General features: G+C 43.6%; 1 pseudogene; it reads right to left on the reverse strand.

Moving 5' to 3' along the window:
• Positions 1 to 462: 462 nt before the first annotated feature.
• On the reverse strand, positions 463 to 729 carry LOC142431091 (ATP synthase F(0) complex subunit f, mitochondrial pseudogene; annotated as a pseudogene).
• Between the last annotated feature and the right edge of the window lie 13,083 nt (positions 730 to 13,812).

Consider the following 13,812-nt stretch of genomic DNA (forward strand, 5'->3'; position numbering starts at 1 on the left):
TAACATCATTACACTTAAGCCGTGAAGCTGCAGCTCCTACTTGAAGTATGTCTTGTGAGGTTTAGTGGTTGGTTTACTGGAAACTCAAGTAGTCACAGACCCAAATATTTTAGGGTTAGAAAGGTGTACTACATCTTCCTCAGAGCCCTTAAGTCTGAGGAAAAATCCAATGTTGTGAAAAATGGAGATCATGGTTCCAATATAAGCACTTTTAATTTGATACGACCTCCATCTCTAGTGACATGAGGGTCCCTGGGAAAGAGGGAATGGAGGGGATCAAAGGTAGAATAACCACTAATTTATTTGTTTCATTAAACATGGTTTCACTACATCTTTTTTTTTTTTCAGGCCTGCACCTTTTATAGGGCACATTCTCAAGGGCTCTTGCCGGGTGGAGGGGAGGGGGTGGTGGCTAGGCAAGTGGCCATACCAGGAAAGCAGGCCTCCCTCACCACGGCATTCTCAGTGGTACTTCCTTAACCGCTCGTGTTTGAGCTCCTGGTAGGATAGGCAGTAGCTGAAAACCACATAGGCCGCCAACACCATGGACAGGCCTGCGACGCTCCCCTTCCTCACGTTGACATACTTGCTATAATACTGATCATAACCTCTCCGAAAGGCGCCGACAATGCCCGTCGGGGTGAAGTCCCGCATCAGCACCCAGCTGGGCAGCTCCGAGATCCTGACATCCAGGAGCCGCTTCTCCTTCAGGGTCATGGGAGACGCCATCTTTCAGTTCTGGGTGTCCGCTGCGCTTGGCCGCGCGGGTGCTGCTGGGTCGGTTTCACTACATCTTTGAGGGAGAAACCAGGATACGCTGTGACCTGCAACTTAGTGAGTGAGTACTTGAGCTCTTGGTCACCTTGGTTATTGGGTAACACATCCCAGCATATGTCTAATAGCAGAGAAGGCGCCCTGAGTGTAGGACACAGTAGAGCGGAAGAACACGAGTCCTGTGATAGATCTTAGTCATAATGCTTTTTGTCATATTTAAACATTTGTATATACCTTCAGTTTGCCAAATTTCATGAACCATTTGGAAAAGTTAACTGAAAACAGAGGATGTGTTGGTATTTCCTAATTTTGCATGGCTACCTCTCGCAGTCTCTTACATTTAGGCAAAATCTGGGAGAGGAGACAGATCTACACACATACGTAGCAGCATGAGTTTTTTCGGTGTGTTAGGTTTGGTGCTTAGCTTAGGGTTTTAGTGTGTTAGAGACAGAGTCTGTACTTAAGATCGGGAGCTAGGTCCTGAGATTAATCAATGTTCCTGGTTCAAGAACAAGAATCAAGGGATAGAATTGGGTTAATTGAGAGGATTTGAGATTCAGATGTTGGTTGAGAGATTCAAAGTCATTACTTTTAGAAAGTTTCTGCCTAACAGATTATGTTTCGAGTTGATTAGGAGCTTATCTGTTAAGGTATAATGATGCAGAGATACTCTTTAAGGATTAGAACTTTCGGGGTAGTTTCTGAATTTGAGATTTAGGGTCATAAGGTTAGGATTAAGTTGATAGACTCTGATTCAAAGAATTGGAATGAATGCATTAGGTTAGATTAGGGTGCATGGTGATTGGATTTGTTAAGCACATGTTAACTTTGTTGTGGCATCAGGCGATGGTCAAGGTGTTAGTGGAAGTTCTGGAGTATGAGTGGCTTTTCAACTAGTTATCAGTGTGTTGGAAGGATACTCAGCACGTTAACGTATAAGTGTTAATGGTTTGGGAGAAGGTGATAAGCAGTGAATGCATAGAGATTGAAGTACCAAGTTAAAATTGTGGACTGAAATGTAGCTGACAACATGTTTCAGTTTATCAGCTATAAATAAAATTTTTTTTATATTTGGATGAAAAGCTCTGTAAATATCTATCAGGTCAAATGCTCCAATTATAGATCTTAGCTCTCTAGTCTCCTTGTTGAGTTTCTTTCCCTGTGATCTATCTTTCTCAGTGAGTGGTGTGTTGAAGTCACCCACTATAATTGTTGAGCCTGTGATTTCTTTCTTAATCTTTTGGAGTGTTTGGTTGACGTATTGACCTGGTCTCTCATTCGGGGAATATATGTTTACAATGCTTAGTGGTTTATTGTCTATGATTCCCTTGAGCATTATATAGTGTCCCTCCTTATCTCTTTTTATGGTTTGCACTTTGAGGTCAATTTTATCCGAGATTAGGATTGCAACCCCTGCTTTTTTTGTATGGCTGTTTGCTTGGTAGGTCTTTCTCCAGTCTTTAATTCTCAGCCTATTTTTGTCTGTAGCCTTGAGATGTGTCTCCTGTAGGCAGCAAATGGATGGGTTGTGTTTTCGAAGCCATTCTGTTAGTCTCAGTCTTTTAATGCCTGAGTTCAGGCCATTGATATTCAGGGTTATTATCTCCATGTGCAGACTCTGTGATGTCATTTTACACCTTTTGTGTTGGGAGTTTTCTTACTTTCCTTTATCATTAGTATGTGTTTTGTGTGTGTTTCATTCTTGACTTCTTTCCATCCTTAAGCCATTGCTATCTTGGGGCCTGTTTTCTCTTTGTTGTGCTCTGGGTGAGGTTGCTCTATGTGTTGATCTCTTATTTGTGCTTGGTGAGTGTTGTTCTTCTGCCCATACTGAGTCGGCGATGATCTTTTGTAAGGCTGGGTTTGTTGTAACGTATTTTTTGAGTTTTTCCTTGTCTGGGAAGAATTTTACTTCTCCATCGATCTTGATCGATAATTTGGCAGGGTAGAGTATTCTTGGATTTGCGTTGTTTTCCTTCAATTTTTGGAATATGCTACTCCACTCTCTCCTTTTTTTCATAGTTTCTGCTGATAGGTCTGAGCATATCCTTATGTGGTGACCTTTATATGTGATTGCTTGTTTTGCACTAGCTGCTCTCATGATTTTCTCCTTTTCCTCAAAGTTGGATAGTTTAACTATTATGTGCCTTGGTGATTTCTTCTTGGGGTCCTGTCGTGCTGATGTTCTTTCAGCCTCCTGGATGGTTGCTTGGTTTTCATTCATTAGGCTGCGGAAGTTTTCCTCCAAGAATTCTCTCGCTACTGTTGCAGATGACTTCTTTGTTGTGTCTTCCTCGGGTAGGCCAATAATTCTAATGTTGTTCTGCTTCATAGCATCAGGCATAACTCTTAGGTTTCCTTCAGCTTCTTTACTGCTCTTATTAGATTTTTGTTCACGTTTATTAAAGTCTGCTTGGCTGTCCTCCAAGGCATTGATGCGGTTCTCTGATTCCTCCAATCGATTCTCAAGGAACATGATTCTGCTAATGTATTTCGTTATCTCCTCGCTAAGTTCCTTTATCGTTTCATCCTTTTTCTGTATTGTTTCCCTCATGTCCTGCATGACTCCAAGCAGCATTCTGAGAGTTTCTTTGTATGGCATCTCAATGTCTGTTTCTTCTATGTATGTTGCTATGTTCAGGACATCTTCTGCCTTTGTCTTTTGTTTCTCCTGTTTTTTCGTTGAGGTTGTTGGGGCTGATGGTTATTGAGTTGAGTTGTTTTAGTGGGACCAGTTGCCATTTTCTAGACTCTCTCTGAAAGACTTATAGGAATGCTTCTTTGAACTGCCTACAGCTGATTTTGCTATGGGATTAACCTACCACTTTATCTTCCTGTGGCTTCCCTATCAGGGGAGTGCTCTAGATGGCAGTTTGGCTGCCTGCGCCAGTGTTGCAGAGGCCGGGGTGAAGTTCCTGCTATTGGTTTGAATACTGATAAAGTGTTGGCTGAGCTGCCTTATGTCCCCAGGTACACAGGCAGGAACTCCCTGGTGAGGAGTCAGAGGAGTATACCCTGGAGAGCAAGCAGGCCTTATCCTAGCCTTGGGCTATCTATGCAGGGTGGAGCTCACCTAGCTGGGTGTGACACAGGCGCAAATGTCCTAGGGCAATGGGAGTGCCCTGTGAGTTGAGTCCGAAATGGAGTGTGAGAGAGCAGGGCAGGATCAAGGGGGGGGAGAAAAATCAAAAAGTGAGACTAGACTGTGCAGGGGTACAGGGAAGCGAGGGAAGGAAAAGCAACTATGCAGCTGAGTCCCACTCCCTGCCTGTGGACCTGCAAGGGCCCACTTCCTGCCCCAAGCCCCAGCGGCAGTCCGTAGCTGAGCCCCAAGAAGAGTCGCAAGAAAGCTGCTGAGCAGCCCCCAGAGAAGTGGGGACACAGAGAGCAGAGATGTTAACCGACGCCGCAGTGCAGCTGAAGCTTGATCCTTGCCTATGGAGCTGTGGGGGTTTGGGTTCATTCCCTGCTCAGTGCACGTGGCGCGGCAAGCTGTGGCTGTGCCCCGAAAAAGCCCCTGCACAGCCCTTCAAGGCTGAGTGGGAATAAAGAGCAGAGATGCAAACAGAAGCAACAATGCAGCTGAAAGCCAATCCCTGCCAGTGGAGCCTTAAGGGCCCTGTCCCTGCCCTGAGGCAGGCAGGGGAAAACTGTGTCTGCGCAGAGGCCAAGCCCTGCTACAGGCTGCAAATGGTCCGGCTTGGGCAGACACAGCAGCTAGGCTAGGGTCGAGCCCCAGTCGGCTTCCACTGAGGTAAGCCAAAAGCCCCCAGCTCCTCAAAACCCCGTGGATCTGAGCCTACTTATCTTTATGATGCGCCTCCTGCGATCCAGTGGCGTTGAATTTCCCTCTGAGCAACACTCCTGGGCTGGATTGTGCGGAGTCCCTCTGGTATGTGTTACTCCGTTGCCATCTTCCCGGAAGTCTCTTCATGTTTTATTGATGTACCTATTCTATCTCAAAATTCACTTCAATTGAGTAGATTATAACTCAGGTCAAACCTTTAGGTCCATGTAAAAAATCACCTGTATTTTTCTGAGACAATAACTCTTTATAAGAGTAGAACACTTTAAGTGTCTCCCTTGGGATACATGGTGATTTAGAACTGATGACCTTGTAGTTGTCAAGCAATATTCAAAGAGAAATTGGTAATTAAATTAATCCTTGAAGTTTTAGAAGAGTAACAAATATAGATTATAATTAGAATATCAAGTTAGAAAGATGTAGGGCAAAAGCCAGATATAACACAAAAGATGAAAAGAGGACTATTTTCCCTTTCACTACTACACCAGGTGATTAGGTTTGGGCTGCAAATCATGGTGCTGTTGAAATCAACAAAATTGATCTCTGTATTTAAGATGAGGCAATCTAGGTTTATAGAGATTAACATCCTCAACAAATCCTATGTAGAACTCCACTCTGTAATTCTTTGTCACTATAGTTTCAAATGGACTAAAGAGCAGGGTTTGAGTATGTGTAGACTGTGTGTTCATTGTGCACAATTAGTTATATATATATCACACATAACAACTCATCTTTACATATTTATAACACTTATTACATATAACAACATATGTCTATATGTGTATGTAAATATACGGTATTAAAGATGATAAGACAATTTTGGCTCAGTTGGGCTTATCTATAACTTTTTTTAAACATTTTATTAGGGACTCATACAACTCTTATCACAATCCATACATATACATACATCAATTGTATAAAGTACACCTGTACATTCTTTGCCCTAATCATTTTCAAAGCATTTGCTCTCCACGTAAGCCCTTTGCATCAAGTCGTCTTTTTTCCCCTTCCTCCCTGCTCCCCCCTCTCTCATGAGCCCTTGATAATTTATAAATTATTTTGTCATATCTTGCCCTATCCATCGTCTCCCTTCACCCCCTTTTCTGTTGCTCATCACCGAGGGAGGAGGTCGCATGTAGATCCTTGTAATTGGTTCCCCCTTTCCAACCCACTCTCCCTCTACCCTCCCAGTATCGCCCCTCACAACCCTGCTCCTGAAGGTACCATCCACCCTGGATTCCCTGTGCCTCCTGCTCCTATATGCACCAGTGTACAACCTCTTCTCTATCCAGACTTGCAAGGTAGAATTCGGATCATGATACTGCGGGGAGGAAGTATTTAGGAACTGGAAGACAGCTGTATTCTTCATCGGTGTTACATCGCACCCTGACTGATTCATCTCTTCCTCTACACCCCTCTGCAAGGGGATCTCCAGTGGCCAACAAATGGGCTTTGGGTCTCCACTCTGCACTCCCCCCTTCATTTACTATGGTAAGATTTTTTTTATGATGCCTTATACCTGATCCCTTTGACACCTTGTGATCGCACAGGCTGGTGTGATTCTTCCATGTGGGCTTTGTTGCTTCTGAGCTAGATGGCCGCTTGTTCACTTTCAAGTCTTTAAGACCCCAGACACTATCTCTTTGAAGAGCTGGGCACCATCAGCTTTCTTTTCCATATTTGCTTATTCACCCCTTGGTCCTTGGCGATCATATCATGGAGGTGTGCAGCCAATGATATGAATTTTTATTCTTTGATGCCTGATAACTGATCCCTTTAGGACCACGTGATCACACAGGCTGGCGTGTTCTTCCTTGTGGGCTTTGTTGCTTCTGAGCTAGATGGCCGCTTGTTCACTTTCAAGTCTTTAAGACCCCAGACACTATCGCTTTTGATAGCCGGGTACCATCAGCTTTCTTCACCACATTTACTTGTTCACCCGCTTTGATTTCAGCAGTTGTGTCGGGAGGGTGAGCATTATAGAATGCCAATTTAGTAGATGAAAGTATTCATGCATTGAAGGAGTGCTTGAGTAGAGGCCCAGGGTCCTTCCATCACCTTAATACTAAACCTATAAATATAGACACAGATCTATTTCCACATCCTCATATATATTTGCATGCACGTCTTTGTCTAGACCTCTATAAATGCCCTTTGCCTCCTAGCTCTTTCCTCTATTTCTCTTGACTTTCCTCCTGCCCCACTATCATGCTCCTTCCCCACCTGGGTTACAGCTATACCTCTTCTTTATTTTACCTTACCCTTGATCATTCCGTACCAGGCCTGTCACTCCCCCCTCACCACCAATTTGGATGTCATGTTTTTCCCTTGTCCCTGGGTTTGTTAACACCACTTCCTTACTCCCCACCTCCGCTTCTCCCAAGTCCTCTTGGAACTGTCGGTCCCGTTATTTTTCCTTCAGACAGTTCATCCAGCCTATCTTTTTATCTGTAACTATTCAAGAAGGATCTCACCCAAACATTTATTCGCTAGAGTCACTGGCAGATTCTGAATTGCCACCTTTTATTCTGTTAGCTGAGTGCTTAAACATCTGTATATAGACAGAGTTTAAAAAGACTCCCCAATGGCACAGTGGGTAAAACACTTGGCTTCCACCCAAAAGGTTGGCAGTTCAAGCCCACCAGCTGCTCTTGGTGAGAAAGAAAGAGTTTAATTACAAGGGTAAGTGTACATCAAGAAAGCATCCCAACAAGCTTAGAATCAGGTTTGGATGCATTTGAATTGTGGCTACTTTCCTGTTACCCTAACCACCATAAAGGGAAGAGAAGGAAATTTATTTTGTTTACTCTCTACATCATAATGGAATGTTCTGCAATAAAACAAGTATTATCTTAAATCTGTGCTCCCAGGAGAACTTATTCACCTTAACAGAAAAAGTCTTTAAATTATTTTAAATGTTCCAGGCTAACCTTTATAGAGATTAAATGCTATTCAAGGCATATACTCCAGCGAAGTTCAGACCTTGGTTTTGTACTTCTTCTTTTTTTAATCATTTTATTGGGGGTTCATACAACTCTTATCACAATCCATACATACATCCATTGTGTCAAGCATATTGGTACATTTGTTGCCATCATCATTCTTAAAACGGTTGGTTTCTGCTTGAGCCCTTGTTATCAGCAACTCATTTTCCCTCTCCCTCCCCACTATCATGAGCCCTTGATAATATGTAAATTATTATTATTTTGTCATATCTTACACTGTCCAACGTCTCCTTTCACCTACTTTTCTGTTGTCCATCCCCATGGGAGGTGATTATATGAAGATCCTTGTAATCAGTTCCCCACTTTCCACTCCACCCTCCCCCCAATCTCCAGGTATCGCCACTCTCAGCACTGGTCCTGAAGGGATCATCTGTCCTGGATTCCCTGTGCTTCCAGTTCCTATCTGTACCAGTGCACATCCTCTCGTCAAGCCAGAATTGTAAGGTAGAATTGGGATCATGATAGTGCATGGGGCAGGGAGAGGAAGCATTTAGTAACTAGAGGAAAGTCGTATGTTTTATCATTGCTACATTGCACCCTGTCTTGTGTCCTCCCCGAATCCTTCTGTAAGGGGATGTCCAGTTGCCTACAGATGGGTCTTGGGTCCCCAATCTGCACTCCCCCTCATTCATAATAATAGGATTTTTTGTTCTTTGATGTCTGGTACCTGATCCCTTTGACACATTGTGATCACACAGGCTGTTGTGCTTCTCCCATGTGGCCATTGTTGCTTCTGAGCTAGATGGGTACATGTTTACCTTCAAGCTTTTAAGACCCCAGATGCTGTATCTTTTGATAACAGGGATCCATCAGCTTTCTTAATCACATTTGCTTATGCACCTGCTTTGTCTTCAGCGATCAAGTCGCGAAGGTGAACATCATGAAATGCCAGTAGTATAGAACAAAATATTCTTGCATTGAGGGAATACTTGAGTGGAGGTCCAATGTCCATCTGCTACCTTAATTTTAACCTATAAATATATGGACATAGATCTGTTTCCCCATTCTCATAAATATATTTACATTTGTACACGAACTCTCTAAATGCCCATTTGCTTCCTAGTTCTTTAATCTATTTCTTTTTTTCATTTCTCGTGTCCTACTATCATGCTCAGCCTTCATTTGGGTTTCAGTAATTCCTCTCGGTTACATTACCCTTGATCACACTCTATCAGGCCTCCTACACCTTCCTCACCACCGATTTGGATCCCTTGTTTTTCCCTCGTTCCTGGGTTTGTTAACACCACTTCCTTTTCACCCCCTCCCCCTCTCCCAAGTCCTCCCAGAATTGACAGTCCTGTTGTTTTCTTCTCCAGATTGTTAATCTAGCCTATTTTATTTAGACAGACCTGCGGAGATAATAACATCCACAAAAACAAGACAGAGGAAAACAAAGCAACAAAAGAAAACAAAACAACAACAATAAAAACAATTACCACACAAAAAAGTGCCTATCTATGTTCAAGGACTGTTTGTTCCCCTTTAGGAGTGTTTTCTGGTCAAGTCTGATGGGGTGCTATGCCGTAGCACCAAAGTCTATTTTTGGTACTCCCTCCAGACTTTGTTGCTCTGGCCCCCTTGTTGGTCTATTGCATACCCTTAGTGTTTTGCCTCGGTGTGGTGGAGTCAGATAGGGCCGAATTCTAACACTGTGTCTCCAGTGTTGTCTCCTGTAGAGCTATGTGTCAATAAGGGATGCTATATCACATAGTGGGTCCTGCCATAGGGTCCTCTCTGTGGATTGGTTGCTGTGAGTGGGGATATTGTCCTCAAGGCTTGCTGGGCCAGGGTGTGTGTTCCACTATCTTTTCCTAGTCCCTTCTTTCAGAGTATTCTGAATCTATTCAAAAGAATCTACATTTTCTTGCACTGAGTAAGGTGGTGTGGCTGGCACCCGAGGGTGGAGAATTGTATGAAGTAGGGCAGGGAGGTTCAGTATTTCTTAACATCTATGTTTTTGAATCTCTGGTGCAAAATGTTCTGTACCTGGGTGCTTCCAGACCTTGACTAAATAGCATGAATTGTAGGAAACGAGCGTTTTCTTTCAGTTAGATCTTCAAATAAGCTTTTGTTTTCAGTATAGTTTTGGGAGTGTGCATTAGCATAATCATCCCTAATTTGGAAAAAGAGCCCATGTATATTACATAGAGGCTTTACGTCTTCTTTTTAATCTGACAACAATTGCAAGAGTCCTCCTGTTAAAGGGCCCACTGGTCCTTTGTGGGACCATGGCTTTATATTCCTCTTCAGTGCGACAAGAGCAATTGTCCCTCCAAGGGTAATTGTCTAGCTCTTGTTCCTGATGGAGTTCTAAAAGATGGTGGGTAAAAAGTTTCCCTGTTTTCCTGTATCTGAGTGATCAAGGGTCAAGACTTTCCTCAAAGAAATAAAATATACATAAATAGCAAGTGGTGACAAAAGGAATTTTATTGATACTGTGAGCCACTGTCAAGCCAGGTCTAAGTTCTCCATTGTCTTTGTTATCATCAGTGAGCAAACTGGCTTTATGCAACACTTTGGTCACTTCACTAATAACCTGTAGTTTGTCTTCTGGAACTTTCAGTCAATGATTAAAAGCTTCAGAAAGCTTGATTTTTACTTGTTTACCTGGTAACTGAAGTAAGTTGGGTTCTAGAAGACTTCTTTGGATTCTTTCTTGAGCAGTCGTTACTGTTTTATAATTTCAGAGCAGATGGTTTAATGTGGGTATCATGGCTTGCTCGGTACGGGTCTGGAAGAAGCTGTGCTCAGGATTAAGTTCTCACTTCACAGCTTAGACCACAGTTCCCTCTGACCCCGATTTGACTCCCTGCCCTACTTCATACAATTCTCCACCCTCAGGTGCCAGCCACACCACCTTACTCAGTGCAAGAAAATACATCATCCAGTCCCCAATGTAATTGTTCTTAATAAGTTACTTTATTTAAAACATATTTCTTATTGAAGTTGGTGTTTACTAATAATTCATGTATTTGGAAGGACGGGATCAAAATTATCCTACTTTGGAAATATATTAATTTCAAAATACATTTTCCACACTTTGTAACACAGAAAGCTGGGTTCCTGGATGCTGTCATTAGGAAAATATGTTTGAAATTCTTTACATTTTCAGGGCAAGTAAAATCTTTAATGCAGCTCTTCCAGACAACGTTTCTAACTCCCACAAATGACCTTTCCCTGCTTGGGTCTATTAGGAAGGTTTGGGGGCGATATTGATGGGGTTCACCTGAGTAATTCAGAATAGGATTCCCTAGAGAGGATCCCACTTTCTATAAAATTAACCACATGAAAAGCAGGAGAAAGTATGGCATTGCCCACAGGAGTCACGGATGGTTGAAATTCTCCAGTCCTACGATCCCTGCACAGTGGACTCCCCGATCCAGATGACAGCTACTCCATCAGAGACTGAGCGTGGAACCGTGATACACTTCCCAATCCACAGAGTAAATTAACATAACTGTTCTTGGGCAGGAGTCTTGATTAATGGACTCGAGTGTCTCTGGGGGTTCCTTCAGAACTTTGGGCTCACTAACCCTGGAAACTGGTGCCGAGTGCCTCCCGGATGAGGCTTACTGGAGTTGGGTGCCGCAAGGTGCTTGAGCGGAATGCCTTCCGTTTGATATTTATAACAGAGTGGTATGCTCTTCCGACATGTATCAGCAGACTTGACTGAACTTTACATGTCCTCATAAAGAACTCAGTGACGTTTCCACTGGCACTACTCTTACTGGAGTTGCTCTGAAGGAGTTGCCACGGGTTATATCAAAAAGGAAGAACTTTATTGTGCCCACATGTGTCGCAGTGTGTCTGTATCCAGAAAATGAGCCTTCACACCTGGGGTGTTGAGGACTTTTACAGGAAATGGGTCACTCACAGGAGGCTGTTGGGGATTGGCAGGCCAGTGGATGACAGAAGCTAAAAAAGGCAGGTGAGGTTATATTAGTGGAGGGTGTGCTAGCAATGTCAGGGGCTTCCTTTGAGGCCTGTTGTCTCTGGAGCAATGAGTTGTCCCTGCCGCATTAAAACTTGTCCATGAATTGTGCAGCTATTACAATGGATAGTAGAACCTAGATATGTTCAATAGTGAACAGTAAGTAAGATATTGTCCTATCCATAAGAGTTTAGGAAGTTAGTCTCTTCTGTATACAAGGAAAGAACGTTGTCCTTAGGTCACAGTGATACACAGAGCTCTCTCTCGCACTGGGGAAACTTTTCTCAAACCCAGGAGTGCAGGAGCATCTGAGTGGAGAGTGGCCATTTCTCCCGGGCAAGGCTTCCTTCCTCATGTGTGACATTCACAATGTCATTGGCTGTGCGCTACGATCCGTAGTGGTTCCCAATTGAGTGTTTGCATCCTCTAGACAACCCCCAGCGTCACTTGAGGAGAAGCAATGGAAGCACTGGGAGGTGATCATTTCCTCTGGATTTCCACCTCTCCTTACATGTGGTCCACTTCAATTTCCTCTCTGTCAGGACCAGGGAAACACAGGAACAACTGGATTCAAAGGCAGCTGATGTACAGAGTCCTCTCTATACAATGTTCTTGTATCACTTCCGAACCCCCACCTGCAAAAAACTCTTTCGGCCATGGAGAGAGGAGGGTTTTAAGCTTGGGCAGGTCACTGCCGCTTTCAGTGAGGACTGGAGTTTGTGAGCAAGGCAAGATCCTCCAAGAGGAGAACATGGTGTGGCTGTGTCTCCCTCTCTGCCCGGTGGCTGCAGCCCCAGGTGAGATCGTCCCTGATTTTAGAGATCAGAACAAGGCACGGTAGGTCTGTCTGGAACTCACTGTGGTTTTCTTTGTTCCAAGGTGTTCTGTCCCAGGTGCAGCTGCAGGAGTCAGGGGCTGGACTGGTGAAGCCCTCACAGACCCTGTCACTCACGTGCACAGTCTCTGGATTCTCCATCACCACCAGTGGTTACTGCTGGGAGTGGACCCGCCAGTGCACAGGGAAGGGGCTGCAGTAAGAGTAGCAACTCCGTCTCTAGGGACACAGCCAGGAACCAATTCTCCCTGCAAGTGAATTCACTAACTGCTGACACAGCTGTGCATTATTGTGTAAGAAACACGGGGAGGGGAAGTCAGTGTGAGCCCAGACACAAGCCTACCCTGCAGTCTGACGAAGGCTCAGGCTGAAGGTTGTGCCCAGAGCCCAAGTGTCAGAGCTCATACCCAGGTGTGCGGAGCCGGTGTTAGGAGAAAATCACACCAGCTCTGTGCTCTGCTGGCTTTTCTTATGTTTTCCCATTGCTCTGCTCATCTTTTGCCCTCTTTGAACAAACAGTGATTCATAGCCCTCTGCCCCCATCCTGCCTTCATAACTTCTAGTTCAAACAAAATAACAAACAAAAACCAAACTTTCCAATCTGTTTTCTTCACATATGGGGTCTTAAAGGATTGTTTCCAAACAAGCGGCCCTCTAAGTGAGATGGCAACTAAGCCTACATGGAGGAAGCACACCATCATCACTGAAGGATGGGAAACCATTTAGTCTGAAGTTGAAGGAGGATCTAGTATCAAAGACTAAATTGTGATGGTTGAGAGTGGTAGCCCAAGATTCATTTGTGGAACTTCATAGGAAATAAGTCTCTGGAGAAGTCCCTCCATCTACAATTGAGGCATTGAGAAAAGTGGTTACCTAACAGAGGGATTTTGAGAGATGAGTATAAAGGATCAAAAACGTCAATCTGGCTTGAACAGTTACAACATTGTCAGTAGATTCCACCTGCTCTACTGATGAAGCCGACCCTTATCTGGTGTCCTACATTTTCTTTATTTTTGGTTTGTGGTATTTGCTTTGGTTTGTGCTTGTCCATATTAGAATGTATCTCAGAGGTGTTATGTCATTGGAGGTCACCTTCTTGAATTTGTGTTATATGTTTTTCCATATTTTGTTATATGCATCCTAATATTGATGAACCTATAGAGACAGCAAGGAGAATAGGGTTTCAGGAGGAGGGGATACAATGGTGGAGTGGGTAAAGGGAAGACAATGTCAAGGAGGCCATGCAGGAAAAGAATGTTTGGAAACCATCATAGCAATTGTACAACTCTGCTGAATGTTTTAACTATTGAATTATATGATATCTATCATATTATTATTATATATAATAAAATAAAACCTGGTTTCTTCAATAGTGTACTTCTTAGTTGGGGCATCATTGAGCATTCTCATAATGCAGAACTCTGACAAACCCTTACTCAGCCAGGTGATCAAGGTCACTGAT

This window comes from Tenrec ecaudatus, chromosome 17, assembly GCF_050624435.1.
Source record: "Tenrec ecaudatus isolate mTenEca1 chromosome 17, mTenEca1.hap1, whole genome shotgun sequence".
Taxonomy (NCBI): Eukaryota; Metazoa; Chordata; class Mammalia; order Afrosoricida; family Tenrecidae; genus Tenrec; species Tenrec ecaudatus.